The sequence below is a fragment of the Macaca fascicularis genome, chromosome 7 (genome assembly GCF_037993035.2).
Source record: "Macaca fascicularis isolate 582-1 chromosome 7, T2T-MFA8v1.1".
Lineage (NCBI taxonomy): Eukaryota > Metazoa > Chordata > Mammalia > Primates > Cercopithecidae > Macaca > Macaca fascicularis.
Window position 1 is genome coordinate 8,776,154 of NC_088381.1, and position 16,932 is coordinate 8,793,085.

At 51.4% G+C, this 16,932-nt stretch overlaps 1 pseudogene; it reads right to left on the reverse strand.

Annotated features, from left to right (window-relative positions):
* Positions 1-2,606: 2,606 nt before the first annotated feature.
* LOC141407365 (uncharacterized) lies at positions 2,607-6,784 on the reverse strand (annotated as a pseudogene).
* Positions 6,785-16,932: the final 10,148 nt, after the last annotated feature.

Genomic DNA, 16,932 nt, shown 5'->3' on the forward strand with positions numbered 1-16,932 from the left:
CTCGGCCTCCCAAAGTGCTGGGATTACAGGCGTGAGTCACTGCGTCCGGCCCATCTGTCTTTTAAAAAATGTTTTTAATTTGAGGTATAATTTATCTTCAGTGAAATGCACAGATCTGGTATATATTTTGATGAATTTCAACAAATGCATTACCCATGTATCCCACCTCCTTTGAAGATATAGAACATTCCTATCATCCAGAAGGTTCTCCTGTGCTTTAACCCTGTCCGGCACTCCCCCAGCAGCTGATGAACGTGCTGACGACATTGGTACAGGATTCTGGCCTCCCCAAAAGAGCTGCTTTGACAAGCCTGCTTGCCTTACCCAGCACTAAGTCCCTGCCTGCTCTCTCAAGATTTCCATCTTTAAACTGGTTGTACCTATAACCCTCCCTGGTCAAGTCAGTAGATAAACCCTGAAAATAAACACCCCTTCCTGGCCCAGCAGCCCACAACCTAATCTTTCCTGTAACCCCAAACTATCAGACATGTCACTCGCCTGCTGGTTCACCCTCACTAGGGTGGCAGGTGCACCGGAGCAGCTGGGCTCACCTGTTAAGCAAGAGGCCAATAGCTGGACAGTGACACTCAGACCCCAGCCTGGGTGAGCCTGGCTGAAAGCCCCCTTCTTTCCGGTCCGACTGTGGAGGGGCGGGGGGAGCATCCACAACTCTACTGCCCTCCGCATCCTTCAGCTGTGCTTCCTCCTGGGAGACGGAGCTGTTCATTCATTTGGCCAAAGCCTTCTTGAGGGCTGTAGGTTTGACAGGCTGGGTGTGTGGGGGCCACCGTGCTAGAGAGAGAGGCTGGTGTGTCAGAAGGCAGCCACCTGGCCAGAGGAGAGTCAACCCCCTTGGTGACCTCCTTCCCCTGGCTGGACACAGTGCCCTGCACTCTCCACATGTGACTGCTCCCCTCAGAGCCGCTTCCAGGGGAGGGGTAATAACACTGTGGGTGGGGACACTGTGTTAGTTTACAGTGGGCCATGGCTCCCTCTGACATCTCCAACTCAGAGGCAGTGGAGAGAAGATGAGAAATTCCCTACACCTCCTCCCTCAGCACCTACCTCTGCACACATCCACATATAGAGACCCCAATGGTGGTCCCTGGGAGTGCTGCCATCTGTGCCTCCTTTCCATGCCTGCAGCAGCCATGCCCACTCTCCAGACCCTCACCCACCTGGCTCAGTAGAGGCTGCACTGCCTGGGGTCCTGCCCCTACACCTGGGCCTCTGTACCCATCAGTTCCCCCAGTCTGGTTCTTATTTCCCCCAACAACTAGGGAGCCTGTAAGGTCACCTGCTGAGCAAGCTGGGGGAGAGAGTAGGGTGGGGCTGGGAGGATGAGGAGGAGAAGCTTATGGTCGTGCTGGAGACTCAGCAGAGCAGAGTCTATGCAGGCCCATTGGCTGCCTAGCCAGTGGTGATCCCGCTCCCACCCTCGTTTCTTCTTTGTTAACAAAACCATGACCGCATTAAATATTGGAAACCTATAAACCTCATGGACCCTCCTCCAGCCTCCCCGCCATGTATTGGTGAGTCTAAGTCAACTCTAGTCATTTCATTCCTCTGGACACTGATTGCCTGGGGCTTGGGCATGAGCTGCTTCTTCACCTGAGCCTGAGCCACAGGTGTCCTCTGCACCTACCAACTGATGCACTGGGCCAGGGACAGCTCCGTCTCGATGGAGATGAGCTGTGAGGAGTTGGTGGCTGGGTGGATCAGGATGTTGTAATGGGTTTTGTTCAGAGGGTCATCCATCAGCTTCTGCTCAGCATGGGCCACGCGGCAGTCCCCTGGCTAAGAACACAGACATGCTGGGCCCTTGTGCAACTGTCCCCCACTGCAGCTGACAGCTACAAAGTGGGAACTGAGAGAGCCAGGAGTACAGGCACCCTGAGGACCGGCTGAAGCAGTGAAGGTGCTGGGGTTCTGGCTCTCCCTGGGGACTTCAAATGACATTCATGAATGGTTATTCATTCATTAATAGCTCAGTTACCTCCTCCCATGCCACACCTCTTCCTCCTCCTCCTCCCTCGATCAGTGAACAGCATCCCACGCTCTACACATCTGATATGAAACTGGGTGTCTCTTCCAGACTCCTCCATCGGTTCATCCAAGTGGCCACCAAGTCCTGTCTGTCCTCCCATCTCCACGGCTACAGCCATGTCCCTGCCTCCCCTGCCCTGTCCACCTTCTGTTCTCTCCACCTGCACTCTGTCCCCGCCATCCATGTGCCATACAGTGGCAGACTGGTCTTTCTACAGCACACTGGACTAGCGCCCTTCCCTGCCCACAGCTCTCAGAGCTGGAGGTGGAGTTGAAACTCATGGTTTGACATTCAGAGCTCTTTCCCCCTCGGCACTGGCTTCTCCAGAGCGCTCACAGTGCGGGGCAGGAGCCCCTGACTCAAATGTGGGTTTGGTGCTGAACTGGGTCTGAGGTGGTGCTTTCCCTAAGAAGAGACAGGACTGAGATGGGGAGATGTTCTGGGTTCAGAGTTAGACCTACAGAGTGCAAGGTTTCTCCGAGACACCAAATGCAGGGTCCAGCTGTCAGCTGGCTCCTGGTCTGGAGCTTCAAGGAGAGGTGTCAGCTCAGAGCCACATTCAATAGCCAGCTGAAATGCAGCCTCCTGCAGGGAGCCCCTGGAGCTTCCACAGCCTCAGATCTGCCCCTCTGTGTACCCCAGAGCCCTTGCCAAGTGGCGTTTGGTTCTTCATGTCATCTCCCTCCCATGTCTGGGAGTAAAGGTGAGGTGCAGGGACTTGAGCTTGTGTACTCTGGTGTCTTAATGGAGAATGTGTCAAGTAGAGTGGAGGCGGCTTGGAAAGAGGGAGACTCAGAGGAGAGTGAAGGACACATGACCAGGCGAGCCTGGGAGCAGAAAAAGAGATGAGCGTGAGTAGAGGAAACTGCTGGGGCAGGGGAGCGGATGGGAGGATCAGGGAATGAGGGGGCTGGAGAGGTGGGGGTAGGGATGCTGGCAAGGGGCTGCCTGGCTCGCCAGGCTCAGGAGTCAGTTACATCCTCCCACAAGGGCCAGCTCACCTGGTCGCCCCAAAGCCCTCCCTCTGTGGCTGGGACCAGAGGGCCCAGAGCACGGATGACCCAACTGAGCAGGACTGAGGCAGACTCAGGTGGGTGCTGGGCTGGACTCCTGGCTGTGGGGAGCAGCCGCCACCCTGCCTACTGCGTCCACTTTCCAACTCGCTGTCTATCTGAACAGATGCAATATTGGGCACCTTGTGAAACGTGCTCCTGGTGCACCTGCTGCCTGCTGCCCCTCCTGCAGAGTGCCCGGGCTCTCCAGAGGGGATTCCTGTGAAGGCTTGGCCTAGATTCTGAGTCCTGCCTCTCACACCCGGGGCTGCTACCCCAGAGGCCAGCTGCTTGAGTATCCTGGGAGCCTGTCTGTAGCCCGGGCTACAGCTGGGTCCATCCCACAGCCCTTCTTTAGTGCATCTATTTGGACTGACTGCTCATTTCGTAGAGAGGGGTGTGTCTTGCCCCAGCCCATCTGGCATGTCCAAGGCAGCTGTGGGGACAGAATCTGCAGCTCCCGGGCCCCAGCCCTGCAATAGTAGGAGAGGCTGGACCCACATCTCTGAAGTCCCCCCGGGCTGGTGCGAGCAGGTTCCCAAGTCCAGGCCTGCTCTGCAGGCTGTGGGGCTCATGCGCCAGCTCTGAGCCCACCTGATGTGCTCAGGTTGCTCACCTTTGGGCCTGTCCTGCCTCTCTGGCATTCAGCTGACCCTGAGGGCCTCTCCCTCATCTTGACCACCAGCTACGGGCTCTGACTTACAGGTTCCCAGAACCTTAGACCATTTGCCGCCTGCCCCCCCGCCCCGCCCCGCCCGCCACATTTCTCAGCTGAGGAAACTGAGACCAGAGAGGGGAAGCAACTTTCTCAAGGACCCCCAGCAAGTCAGAGGCAGAACCGGGTCTAGGAACCTCTTCTCAACAGAGATTCTCCCTGTCCCCTGGCCTTTTTTAGTGCCTCATTAACTTCCCTGTAAGGAGACTGCCCCGCCGAGGCTGGAAATGGTGCTGTCCAGGGCGGTGTGTGCCCATGACTGTGCCTGTGTTTGTACTTGTGAGTGTGTATGAGCGTGGGGATGAGGAGTGGGAATAAACGGCAGGGATGCTGGGGCTGGAATGCACTCCGCCTCACCCCAAAAAGGAGCGCAGGAGAGCCCAGCCAAGCACAGCACATGCTTCACCTGGAATCTGCGGAATGACTGGGAGGCCGGCTGGGCTCAGAAGACAAGGAACAGGCCTTTCCCCACAGATGACAGGGAGGCCCAGGATGGGTGGAAGCTTCTGCTGCAGCTTTGGGGGTCACATCCCAGCCCACGGGCTGACAGTTAAGCAGAGAAGTCGCCTCTAGGGGTCAGTCATGATCCAGTGATTCTGATGAGGAGGGCCCCCCCCCCCAGCCTCTGTCCAGGGTCTTGTCTGGAAAAACTGCTCCCTGGCAGAAATGGGCTGATAATTTGAGAGGAAGCCGTAGCTGAAATTCTAAACTGTGTGAGTGTGTGTCTAGTTTGAAAAAGCATATCCGACTTCAACATTTATATTGAAAAAATGGAAAGCTATTCCCCTTGTTTTGGAATACAAACTACAGAAAGCAACAGTTAACAGAATCTTATTGGAAAGGTCAGATTCTGCATCTGGAAAGGCACAGTGACTTTCAACTGGGGTGTGTGTCCTTCACTGAGGAAGGGAAGGTGAGATTTATGCTTAGTAAAAGGCAGCTATGGGCCGGGCATGGTGGCTCACGCCTGTAATCCCAGCACTTTGGGAGGCCGAGGTGGGCGGATCACAAGGTCAGGAGATCGAGACCATGGTGAAACCCCGTCTCTACTAAAAACAGAAAAAATTAGCCGGGCGCAGGGGCGGGCGCCTGTAGTCCCAGCTACTCGGGAGGCTGAGGCAGGAGAATGGCGTGAACCCGGGAGGCGGAGCTTGCAGTGAGCCGAGATTGCGCCACTGCAGTCCAGCCTGGGCGACAGAGCGAGACTCCGTCTCAAAAAAAAAAAAAAAAGGCAGCTATGAATTTACCTTTTATAAAGAACTTGCCACATACTATGAGTGCTTTTTCAATCATGTCAGAATCACCCGGATGCCTGTGTAAATGCAAGTTCCCAGGCTTCATTCCCAGAGACTCTGGTCCTGTGAGCCTAGGGTGGGGCCCGGAAATCTCTATGGGGTGGTGCAGGCTGCCCCAGGACCACACCCAAGAAACACTGCAACTGCCCCACACACACATCCAAGTCCCCAAATACGTAGGCAGGCATCTCATCTCCATAGAACAGATAGGAAAACTGAGGTCCAGAGTGGGGAAAGAAATGGCACAGGGTCACCCAGCAAGTAGTAGCAGAGCCACGACACACCCACTGCCTGCGGACACCATCTCTGATGACAGCTCCACCTCCCTACAGGAACCTTGCCCACCCCCACCCCTACCTCCTGCTGCCCCTATGGTGGGTCTCTGTCCAAGGAAGATGTAGCCCTGGTCCTCTAGACTGATTGGGGCTCAGAGAAAAAGCTTGGCCCAGAGTGTAGGAGCTAGAAGGGTCTTTGGAATTCAGGCGGGGAAATTGAGGCCCAAAGAAGGGAGTCCTCACATTTCAACTCTGGAGAAGGTCTGGGTCTCCTTCCTGAGTGGTAGGTTTGACTTCACCAGCCCGGCCCTCAGTCAAGCTGGCTGTCCAGGCCCACCATACCTCGGGGTGGGTGACCAGAGGCGGTGGTGCCATAAAACACGTTTCCTGGGAGATCCACCCCCAAAGCTCAAAACATTCCAGGCCTGGTGATTTGGGCACGCCCCCTTCCCTCTCAGCCTCGTTTCCCCATCTCTACAATAGCTGTGTTGGAGGAGACTTCTCTCTGAGACTGAGCTGCAGATGTTCTCCCAGGTGCCTACACCGCCCAGGTTGCCGGCTCCTCTGTGCCCACTTTTCAAGACAGTCAGCTCTTAGGTGAGAAAGGAGCCTCGGCCCTATCAGGAGTGGGGGCCGGTGCAGCGCCAGCCTCCCAGACTGCTGGGGATGACCCGGGCTGCCTGCAAAACTGGTGCCATCCAGCACCGCTGCCCAGGCCACAGACACCCACCAGGGAAGGTGGCCCTGGCCCTTACAGTGGCTCTGAGAAGAGGAAGCCCCAGTCCAGACCTCGTGGAGCCACCCACACCTTCCCTCAGCCCAAAGAGGCTTTTAGGAAAATGAATCATGTCAAGTTCATACCCATGGGGTTGCTGACAGAAAGGACAGTGTGGGGTGAGCTGGCACAAGGGAGTGCTGCTCTGTGCACACTTTGCAGGGAGGGCACTTAGGAAAAGGGACTGCAATCTGAGAGGGTGAGTAGCTCAGGGTTAAGGGGAGGGGATGGAGCTGGAGTGAGCTGGCCTCATCCTCCCCCTTGGGCCTTCCAGCCTGGGCTCAGGTGATTCAAGGGAGCAAGCACCTCCTTTTCCCGACCAGGGAGTTCTCGCCACGTTTTGGAATCAGTACCATTCCCTTGGGGGCTGGGGCCAGCCCCCACCTTCCGACCTGGCTGGAACTGCTGCCTCCATTCTGGATCCAAAAGGGCACCTGGCAGCTTCTCCATCTCCCTCCCAGTCCAGCCTCACCTCCTCCCCCGTGAGGGCCCCAATAGCAAATCTGACAACTGGAGGAACAAGGCAGGAAGGGCAGGGTCTGAGGGAGTGACCACCTTCAAAGAGCAGCTCGGCCACCTTCTCTCCAGGACTCTCAGGCTTGCTTTCATATCGCTCCCTCGACATCCTTTTGCTATCATCTGGCATCTAGACAGACAGATGGTCTTTAAAAACAACAACACTGGCCGGGCGCGGTGGCTCAAGCCTGTAATCCCAGTACTTTGGGAGGCCGAGACGGGTGGATCACTAGGTCAGAAGATCGAGACCATCCTGGCTAACACGGTGAAACCCCGTCTCTACTAAAAAATACAAAAAACTAGCCGGGCGAGGTGGCGGGCGCCTGTAGTCCCAGCTACTCAGGAGGCTGAGGCAGGAGAATGGCCGAACCCGGGAGGTGGAGCTTGCAGTGAGCTGAGATCCGGCCACTGCACTCCAGCCTGGGCGACAGAGCGAGACTCCGTCTCAAAAAAAAAAAAAAAAAAAAAAAAAAAAAAACAACACTGTTGACGTGGAGCAGACACCCCCTTTGGAATGGTTTGGAGAAGTTAGGGTTGAGGGCATCCTCTCTTCTGCAACCTACAGCAGTAATAGGTGAGATATAGAAAGTAAATAAAGTCCGGGCGTGGTGACTCACGCCTGTAATCCCAGCACTTTGGGAGGCCGAGGTAGGCAGATCACCTGAGGTCAGGAATTCGACACCAGCCTGGCCAACATGGTGAAAATCCGTCTTTACTAAAATTACAAAAATTAGCCAGGCATAGTGGCGCACGCCTGTAGTTCCAGCTACTCAGGAGGCTGAGGCAGGGGAATCACTTGAACCCGGGAGGCTGAGGTTGCAGTGAATGGAGATCTCATCACTGCATTCCAGCCGGGGTGACAGAGTGAGACTCCATCTCAATAAATAAAAATAAAAAAGTAAGTAAATAAAAAAGACATACCGAGTCTGAAAAATAAGTTAATGTTTATCTCCATGAACGAAAAGCAGAAAAGAAATGCAAAGTGGCTGGAGGCTGAAGAGCCTGGACCCTGCTGGGCATTGGAAACCGAAGACAGTGGCAGGTCCTTTGGGATAAAGGGACCAAATGACTCCTAGCTGGAAGCTGGGAGCTTGGGTGGACCCCAGTACTTGAAAGCATGCTGACCAGGTGCGGTGGTTCATGCCGGTAATCCCAGCACTTTGGGAGGCTGAGGTGGGCCGATCACCTGAGCTGAAGAGTTGGAGACCAGCCTGGCCAACATGGTGAAACCCTGTCTATACTAAAAATACAAAAAAGTTAGCCACGTGGCCGGGCGTGGTGGCTCAAGCCTGTAATCCCAGCACTTTGGGAGGCCGAGACGGGCGGATCACAAGGTCAGGAGATCGAGACCATCCTGGCTAACACGGTGAAACCCCGTCTCTACTAAAAACACAAAAAATTAGCCGGGTGAGGTGGCGGCGCCTGTGGTCCCAGCTACTCGGGAGGCTGAGGCAGGAGAATGGCGGGAACCCGGGAGGCGGAGCTTGCAGTGAGCTGAGATCTGGCCACTGCACTCCAGCCTGGGCGACAGAGCGAGACTCCGTCTCAAAAAAAAAAAAAAAAGTTAGCCACGTGTGGTGGCAGGCACCTGTAATCCCAGCTACTTGGGAGGCTGAGGCAGGAGAATCCCTTGAACCCTGGAGGCAGAGGTTGCAGTGAGCTGAGATCACACCACAACACTCAAGTCTGAGCGACAAGACTCCATCTCAAAAACAAAACAAAACAAAACAAAAAAACAAGGGTGCTGGAGGGTGGGGGAGTCTGCTCTGATCTGTGGTCTGTATCTCTGGCTTTATGGGATGTATACCTCCCCAATATCCCCAGGACAGGAGCTTGTAAATGCCATAAAACCTGAAGGCCACTGCAAAACTGTTGACATCAGGCTAGCAAAAGGTGATAGGATGAAATAGGTTTTTTTAAATAAAGGAAAAAGAAGAGTGATCTAATTATCTATCGAGAATAATATAATCTTGGTACGAAACTGGAACAAGGATGTACAAGGACAGTTCATGGTAGAACAGTCTGAATGACGAGTCTTTGTCACAGGGAGAGGGCACAGGGCAGTGCTTAGTGCTCGGCCTCTGGAGCCAGGCAATCCGGATTTGTACTCCTGCTGCCACTGCTTGTATTCCCTGTGACCTCAGGGAAAATGACTTGCCTTCACTGTGCCTTAACTCCCTCGTAGATAAAGGGGGAAATAACCTTTACAATAAGCCTTCTAGGATGAAATGAAATAACTCAAGGAAACTAACTTAACAATACCCAGAACATAGAAAAGCAAATAGATGTTAGCTATTACTAACTTTTATGAACATGAATTCCAAAATTTTAAATAAAATAATACCAAGTCGAATATGGCAATGTACACACACAAACACAAATAATGCATTGTGATGAATTAGGTTTTATTACAATAATGCAAGGGCACAGTCAACATCAGATCATGCACTATTAGCAAGCCAGCTTCCTTTTTTTTAAAGACAAGGTCTCACTGTCACCCAGGCTGGGGTGCGGTGTCAACATCTTGGCTCACTGCAACCTCCACCTCCCCAGCTCAAGCAATCCTCCCCACAGCCTTCCAAAGTGCTGAGGTTAGAGGTGTGCGCCACCACACCTGGCCCTATCTTCTTTAATGTAAAGCAATTATCATACTTAATAATAAAATTTGGGAAGCACTTTCCATCAAAGTTAGGACGTAGACAAGGGTACCTTCTATCACTGTCTCTACTGAACATGCCACTGGAGGTCCTAGGTAATGTGTTAGGCTAATACATGAAATTGCCATTTTTTTTTTTAGGTTATGGAGTGCAGTGGAGTGCAGTGGCACAGCATCAGAAATGTATGTCATTCAACCTATAACAGAAATAAATCGGCCGGGCGAGATGGCTCATGCCTGTAATCCCAGCACTTTGGGAGGCCAAGGCAGGCAGATCACCTGAGGTCAGGAGTTGGAGACCAGCCTGGCCAAAATGATGAAACCCCATCTCTACTAAAAAAAAATACAAAAATTATCCAGGTGTGGTGGCGGGTGCCTGTAATCCCGGCTACTCAGGAGGCTGAGGCAGGAGAATCGCTTGAACTCGGGAGGTGGAGGTTGCAGTGACCCAAGATTGTTTCACTGCACTCCAGCCTGGGAAATAGAGCCAGGCTCTGTCTCAAAAAAAAAAAAAAAAAAAAAAAAAAGAAAGAAAGAAAAAGAAAAAGAAAAAGAAAAAAGAAAAAAGAAAGGAAAAAAAAGAAATAAAGAAATGAAGAAAATAAAATTTTTAACCTGGAAAGAAAAAAACTACCTGTATTTTCAGACCATATGATTGTCTACACAGAAAATCCAGAAGAATATACAGATAAATTATTAAGACTAGTAAGAGAGTTAGCAAGGTTGTTGAATTCAAGATCAACTTAAAAAAAACTATTAGCGTTCCTATACATCAGTAATAACAAATTAGAAAATACAATAGAAAAAGAGATTCTATTCACAATAGCAACAAAACCCTGACAATATATCTAGCAAAATATACACAAGGCCTTTCATGAAGAGTATTGCCATAACCTGAATGTGTCTCCCAAAATTCATGTGTTAAAACTTAATTCCCAAGATGACAGTACTAAGAAGTGGGGCCTTTAAGAAGTGATTAAGACATAAGGGCAAGCCCTCATGCATGAGATTAGTGCCTTATAAAAGGGCTTGGGGGTGGTGGTAAGTCTGTCCCTTCTGCCTCATGGGAACATAGCATTTGTCTGCTCCAGAGGAAGCAGAGTTCAAGGTACCATCCTGGAAGCAGAGACCAGGCCCTCACTAGACACTGTATCTGCTGGAATCTTGATCTTGTTCTTCCCAACCTCCAGAACTGAGAAAATAAACTTCTGCTCTGTGTGAATCACCCAGTCTCAGGTGTTTTGGTATAGCACTACAAAGGGACTAAGACAAATATAGGCCGGGCGCGGTGGCTCAAGCCTGTAATCCCAGCACTTTGGGAGGCCGAGACGGGCGGATCACGAGGTCAGGAGATCGAGACCATCCTGGCTAACACGGTGAAACCCCGTCTCTACTAAAAAATACAAAAAACGAGCCGGGCGAGGTGGCAGGCGCCTGCAGTCCCAGCTACTTGGGAGGCTGAGGCAGGAGAATGGCGTGAACCTGGGAGGCGGAGCTTGCAGTGAGCTGAGATCCGGCCACTGCACTCCAGCCTGGGCGACAGAGCGAGACTCCGTCTCAAAAAAAAAAAAAAAAAGACAAATATAAAACTTTCCCAGGGACTTAAAGAAAAAACTGACTAAACTGAAATATATGCCATATATATTATGAATCGTAGGACTCAATGCTATAAACATACTGCTTCTCAACAAATTAATCTATAAATTAAATAAATTCCCACACAAATCCCAATAGAATTTTTTTGTGGAACTTGACAGGCTGATCCTAAAATTCATGTAGTCATTGAGGAGCCAAGAATAGTGTAGCAGGGCTGGCAGGCATGGTGGCTCACTCCTGTAATCCCAGCACTTTGGGAGGCCAAGGTGGGCAGGTCACCTGAGGTCGAGTTGGAGACCAGCCTAGCCAACATGGTGAAACCCCATCTGTACTAAAAATATAAAAATTAGCTGGGCATGGTGGTGCGTGCCTGTGGTCCCATCTACTCAGGAGGCTGAGGCAGGAGAATTGCTCAAACCAGAGAGGTGGAGGTGGTAGTGAACTGAGATCGTGCAATTGCATTCTAGCCTGGGCAATAGAGTGAGGCTTTTTCTCAAGAAAAATAAAAGAGGAATATCTAGGGTTGTCCCTAGTTACCTGGTGCATGGCCCTGGGATGATAAGGGTAGATGGACAGTGGCAGCCTTTGCTGTTTGGAGGCAGCTGTGCCCATCCACAGCGTCACTGGCCAGGTCCAGGTCCAGTCTGCCTGTACACAGCAAGTCCATCACTGTGACACGGGTTTTGCAAAAGAAAAAAGATAGATTCACAAGACCGCCAAGTGAGGAGGCGGGAGAAGAGCTCTCAAATCCACCTCCTGAAGATGAAGCTGAGGGCTGTTTCTAGGTTAGGAAAGCGTGATGTCTAAGATGTCAGGGGAGGTGATTGGCAGTGGGGAAAAATGAAATAATAGGTTCATTTTGTGCAAGTGTCATCAGGCTTCTTGGCATTTCATAGGACATAAGTACAGAAAATGGTGGCATTAGCATGATCTGAAGGTGGAGTGTTGGGCTCTGAAGGTGGAGTTTTGGACCCTCTGATGTCAGGATGGACCTTTTCTCAGGCACATGCATGGGTCCAGTTGAAGGGTCAGTGGTCTCAACCGGTTTGAATTGGACAGGAGTTGACCCAAGGTCCTGAAATACAATGGAAGCACCATGACCATTGTGACCTATGAATGTTATCTATAATGTAGCCAGTGAAGGTTGAGTTTCAGCGTTTAGTGTACCGTCGCCTTTGGGTTCATGGAAAAGGGAAACAAAAAATAACACAAAGCAAGCAGCCGAAAGCAAGCAGCCGAAAGCAAGCAGGGCAGCACTGTGACCTGCGGTGGCCACAAGCCCAGCACCAGGCACTTCGTGGCAGACCCACAGATGTGGGGGCTCCACAAGGCACAGCGGCCCAGAGACCTCTCCAGGGCCTTGCCCTTGGTGGTCCTACTTAGGTGGCTGGGCATGTTTCAGCTTCTCAGAGTGACCGATTGGTGACCTGCTCGCTGACGCTCCAGCACCATCCCCACACCTCCGTTCCCAGCCCCTCCGCAATCCTGTAAGGTCTAATTCCACAGCAAATCCCTTAGCCTGTTCTCACATGGTTCTGCTTCTTCCCTCACTGAATCCTGACACTTCCTTCAAGGTGAGCGTAAGCGGCGAGCGCTCTCTGGGCCCTGGGAATGCACCTGAACCAGGATGCCCCTCCCCAGGGGCCTTCCCTTCCTCAGCAGCTCCAGAGGGAGGCTTGCTTCCCTCAGCCCTTAGCAGAATGATTTGTTAAAAGGGTCACATCAGCCCCACACTAGCCCGAAAGGCCTCAGGGACAGGGCAGGGTCTTCGATCCTCATCTCTTAGGGCGGTGAGGAGGAAGCCACAATATACTGGGTACCTGCTTGGTGCTGGACACTTCATCATTTTATCCTCGCAAGAAGCTACCGCCCCAGCTTGCAGTGAAAAGCTGATAGGGAGGGAGGTTGGTGGAGCTGGAGTTTGACCACACACTTAACAAACACCAAAGTCCATAGGTCCCTTGACCTGCCCACCTGCCCACAGATGCAGCAGGAGGTAGAGCTGGGATTTCTGCCCATGTCTGGCCTCTGCTGGGTCCTGGGGCCTGCCGCTCTCTGCTCTTCCCCTTTTCCACCTCCCACCTGCCCCCTTTCTCCTGGGGCTCAGCTTGGCGCACTAAGATGCTCATCAGTGTCTGGGGCACACAGCAGCTGAGGCCACAGAACCAGGAGGATTGGTGGCTCTGTCATTGGGTCCAGAGGTGGCTCTGCCACGGGAACCTGGGGACATGGGTTGGGGCTGATCCAGACCCAAGATATTATGGAGTGCAGCCCCCCAACCCAAAGGGCCTGAGACAAGGAACAGCTGGTCCCCATCCCTCCGGTCAGCACCATCTGAGGCCTCACCATCTGGGTTGGTGCCACTCAGTGCCTGCTGCTGGCCTAATGCCTTGCTTGGTCTCAGAGAATTCTCTCCTGCCATGCAGCAGTTTGGAGTGAGTTTCCTCCATGGCCCTTCCAGCCTGGCTATGCCACAGCTTTCCATCTGTAGGTGGTAATGAAGGATGTGAGGTCAACAGACAAGGACACCCATCCTGGCTCTGCTGCTTTGGAGCTCCATGACCCTGGACTAGCTACTTTCTCCTTTTCCTCATCTATAAGGGCTGTGCTGATGCTTCCACAAGATAATGTGGGTAGAGCATGTCGCACAGTGACTTGGCACCCAGTAAGTGCTCAAAAATGATGGTGGCACTAGCGGTTGTCATGGAATGCAAGAAATTACAAGAACTTATGGTTGGATCAACATGGGTCCAAATCCCAGTTTGACCACTTAGCAGCTGTGGTGGGCAAGTTACCTCACCTATCTGAACTTTGGTTTTTCCATCTGTAAAAAAGAGGATGATACTTGTACCTCCCCTTCCCATAGGGTTGTTCTGAGGCTTAAACGGGATAATGAACATGAAAGCCTCTGCAAATAACATTCTGGAGCATTCCTGAGTTCAGGTAGAGGGAAAGGTTTTTGCTGGGACTGGCTTGTTATGTTCTTTCTAAATGGAAATGGAACTTAAGTGTCTCCTCTATCCATTTACTGGAAGAGTCATAAGTGACATGATTAGATGATCCCTTGGAGCCTACAGCTTAGGTCAGTGGTTCTCTAGGCTGCACATTGGAATCACCTGAGAGTTAAAAACAAAAACCAGGACACCCTATGCCTGTGTCTCATCTCCAGCAATTCTGATGTGATTGGTCAGGGCTGTGGCCTGAGCAGCCTATGTCTCATCTCCAGCAATTCTGATGTGATTGGTCGGGGCTGTGGCCTGAGCAGCCTGTGTCTCATCTCCAGCAACTCTGATGTGATTGGTCGGGGCTGTGGCCTGGGCAGCCTGTGTCTCATCTCCAGCAACTCTGATGTGATTGGTCGGGGCTGTGGCCTGGGCAGCCTGTGTCTCATCTCCAGCAACTCTGATGTGATTGGTCGGGTCTGTGGCCTGAGCAGCCTGTGTCTCATCTCCAGCAACTCTGATGTGATTGGTCGGGGCTGTGGCCTGGGCAGCCTGTGTCTCATCTCCAGCAACTCTGATGTGATTGGTCGGGGCTGTGGCCTGGGCAGCCTGTGTCTCATCTCCAGCAACTCTGATGTGATTGGTCGGGCCTGTGGCCTGGGCAGCTTGTGTCTCATCTCCAGCAACTCTGATGTGATTGGTCGGGCCTGTGGCCTGGGCAGCCTGTGTCTCATCTCCAGCAACTCTGATGTGATTGGTCGGGCCTGTGGCCTGGGCAGCCTGTGTCTCATCTCCAGCAACTCTGATGTGATTGGTCGGGGCTGTGGCCTGGGCAGCCTGTGTCTCATCTCCAGCAACTCTGATGTGATTGGTCGGGGCTGTGGCCTGGGCAGCCTGTGTCTCATCTCCAGCAACTCTGATGTGATTGGTCGGGGCTGTGGCCTGGGCAGCCTGTGTCTCATCTCCAGCAACTCTGATGTGATTGGTCGGGGCTGTGGCCTGGGCAGCCTGTGTCTCATCTCCAGCAATTCTGATGTGATTGGTCGGGGCTGTGACCTGGGCAGCCTGGGTTTTGTTTTTTGAAAGGTCCCCGGTGATTCTGATGTGCTGTCCAGGTTGAGATGCACTTTAGGCCCTTTCCAGCTCTTTAAACACATGTATTTATCTAGGAAGGTATGAAAGCATAAGTTTTCTTGAGACTGTCTTTAACATCTATAAAGGCTTTCAAGGCAGCTTCTATAGATTTTTTTAATGGCTGAATATTTTTCAACAGGCAGCATTTGGGTTATAAAATTAGCTTTTGGTAGAGTTGACTTATACCACCTGCAGCTTTTGCTCTCAAAAATAAATACTGGTTCTTTTGGCACACTCGTGGTTTTAGCCTAAAGTTCCTCTTTGTAAGCCAGTTATTAAAAGTTGCGATGCAGCCAGGGCGAAGTGGTACACACCTGTAGTCCCAGCTACTCGGAGGACTGAGGTGGGGGGATCGCTAGAGCCCAAGAAGTCAAGGCTGCAGTGAGCTGTGATTACACCACTGCACGGCAGCCTGGGCCACAGAGCGAGACTCGACTCTTTAAAAACAGAGAATGCTGTGACGAAAGGTGATGCTCGCCTCTCCCACACCCTTTTACAGTTTAGGGATTGTATTTCCAAGGCTTCTGGACTGAGAACCCTTATCTTTCCATCTTTGCTCATTGACACTCTATCCGTTCATCCTCCTGATTATCTCCCCTGCGATGGACACACGGGTAGTCAGGGCGCAGGTCTCAGAACTGTCCTTCAGGCTCCAGGTGATCAACCAAGGCCCTTGTCTGTAGTGTCAACTCATTACTGTCCCTTCCTAGTAATCCCCGTAATTTAGCTCTTCATCTCATAGTCTTTCCTTGGGTGACCATGGAAAAGTGACCATAGTGGCTGGGTGCGGTGGCTCAAGCATATAATCCCAGCACTTTGGGAGGCCGAGGCAGACCGATCACGAGGTCAGGAGATGGAGACCACTCTGGCTAAAATGGTGAAATCCCACCTCTAATAAAAATACAAAAAATTAGCCAGGCAAGGTGGTAGGTGCCTGTAATCCTGTAATCCCAGCTACTCAGGAGGCTGAGGCAGAGGAATTGCTTGAACCCTGGAGGTGGAGGTTACAGTGAGCTGAGATTACGCCAGTGCACTCCAGCCTGGGCAACTGAGCGAGACTCCATCAAAAAAAAAAAAAAAAAAAAAAAGGGACCAGGGTACACTCAGCACGGATGAAATGAAACAATGTTGGTCAGGTGCGGTGGCTCACACCTGTAATCCCAGCACTTTGGGAGGCCAAGGCAGGCAGATCACAAGGTCAGGAGATCGAGACCATCCTGGTTAACACAGCAAAAGCCCGTCTCTACTAAAAATACAAAAAATTAGCCAGGCACGGTGGCAGGCACCTGTAGTCCCAGCTACTCGGGAGGCTGAGGCAGGAGAATGGCATGAACTGGGGAGGCGGAGCTTGCAGTGAGCTAAGATCACACCACTGCACTCTAGCCTGGGGGACAGAGCCAGACTCTGTCTCAAAAAAAAAAAAAAAAAGAAAAAAAGAAATGAAACAGTGTTTAGAAACATTAATCTTCTGTTTTGTAATGCCCTGTAGTCTCTCTGTATGTTATATGTCACTTTGTAATTAACAACATGCTGGTGAAAAGGACCCAACCAAAGTGTTGGATATAAGCCAGACTGTAAGTGGATTACTATTTCTGTCAATCATTTAACCATCTTTAACCTAAAAGAGTTTTATGTGAAATGGCTTATAATAGCTTACAGAATATTTGTAGAGAGGCACATTTGCTTGTATTGGATTTAAAGTGATGTTTTCTGCATCTACATGATGACTTATGATTCTTTATAGTTGTTGGATTTGAAATTCCAGACAAGTTTGTTGGAGGATATGCCCTTGACTATAATGAATACCTCAGGGATTTGAATGTAAGTAATTACTTCTTTCTCTCACTCATTTTCAAAACCTGCATAAAAATTTAGGAAAGATAATTGTTTTTTCTCCTTCCAGCACCTCATAATTTGAACAGAATGATG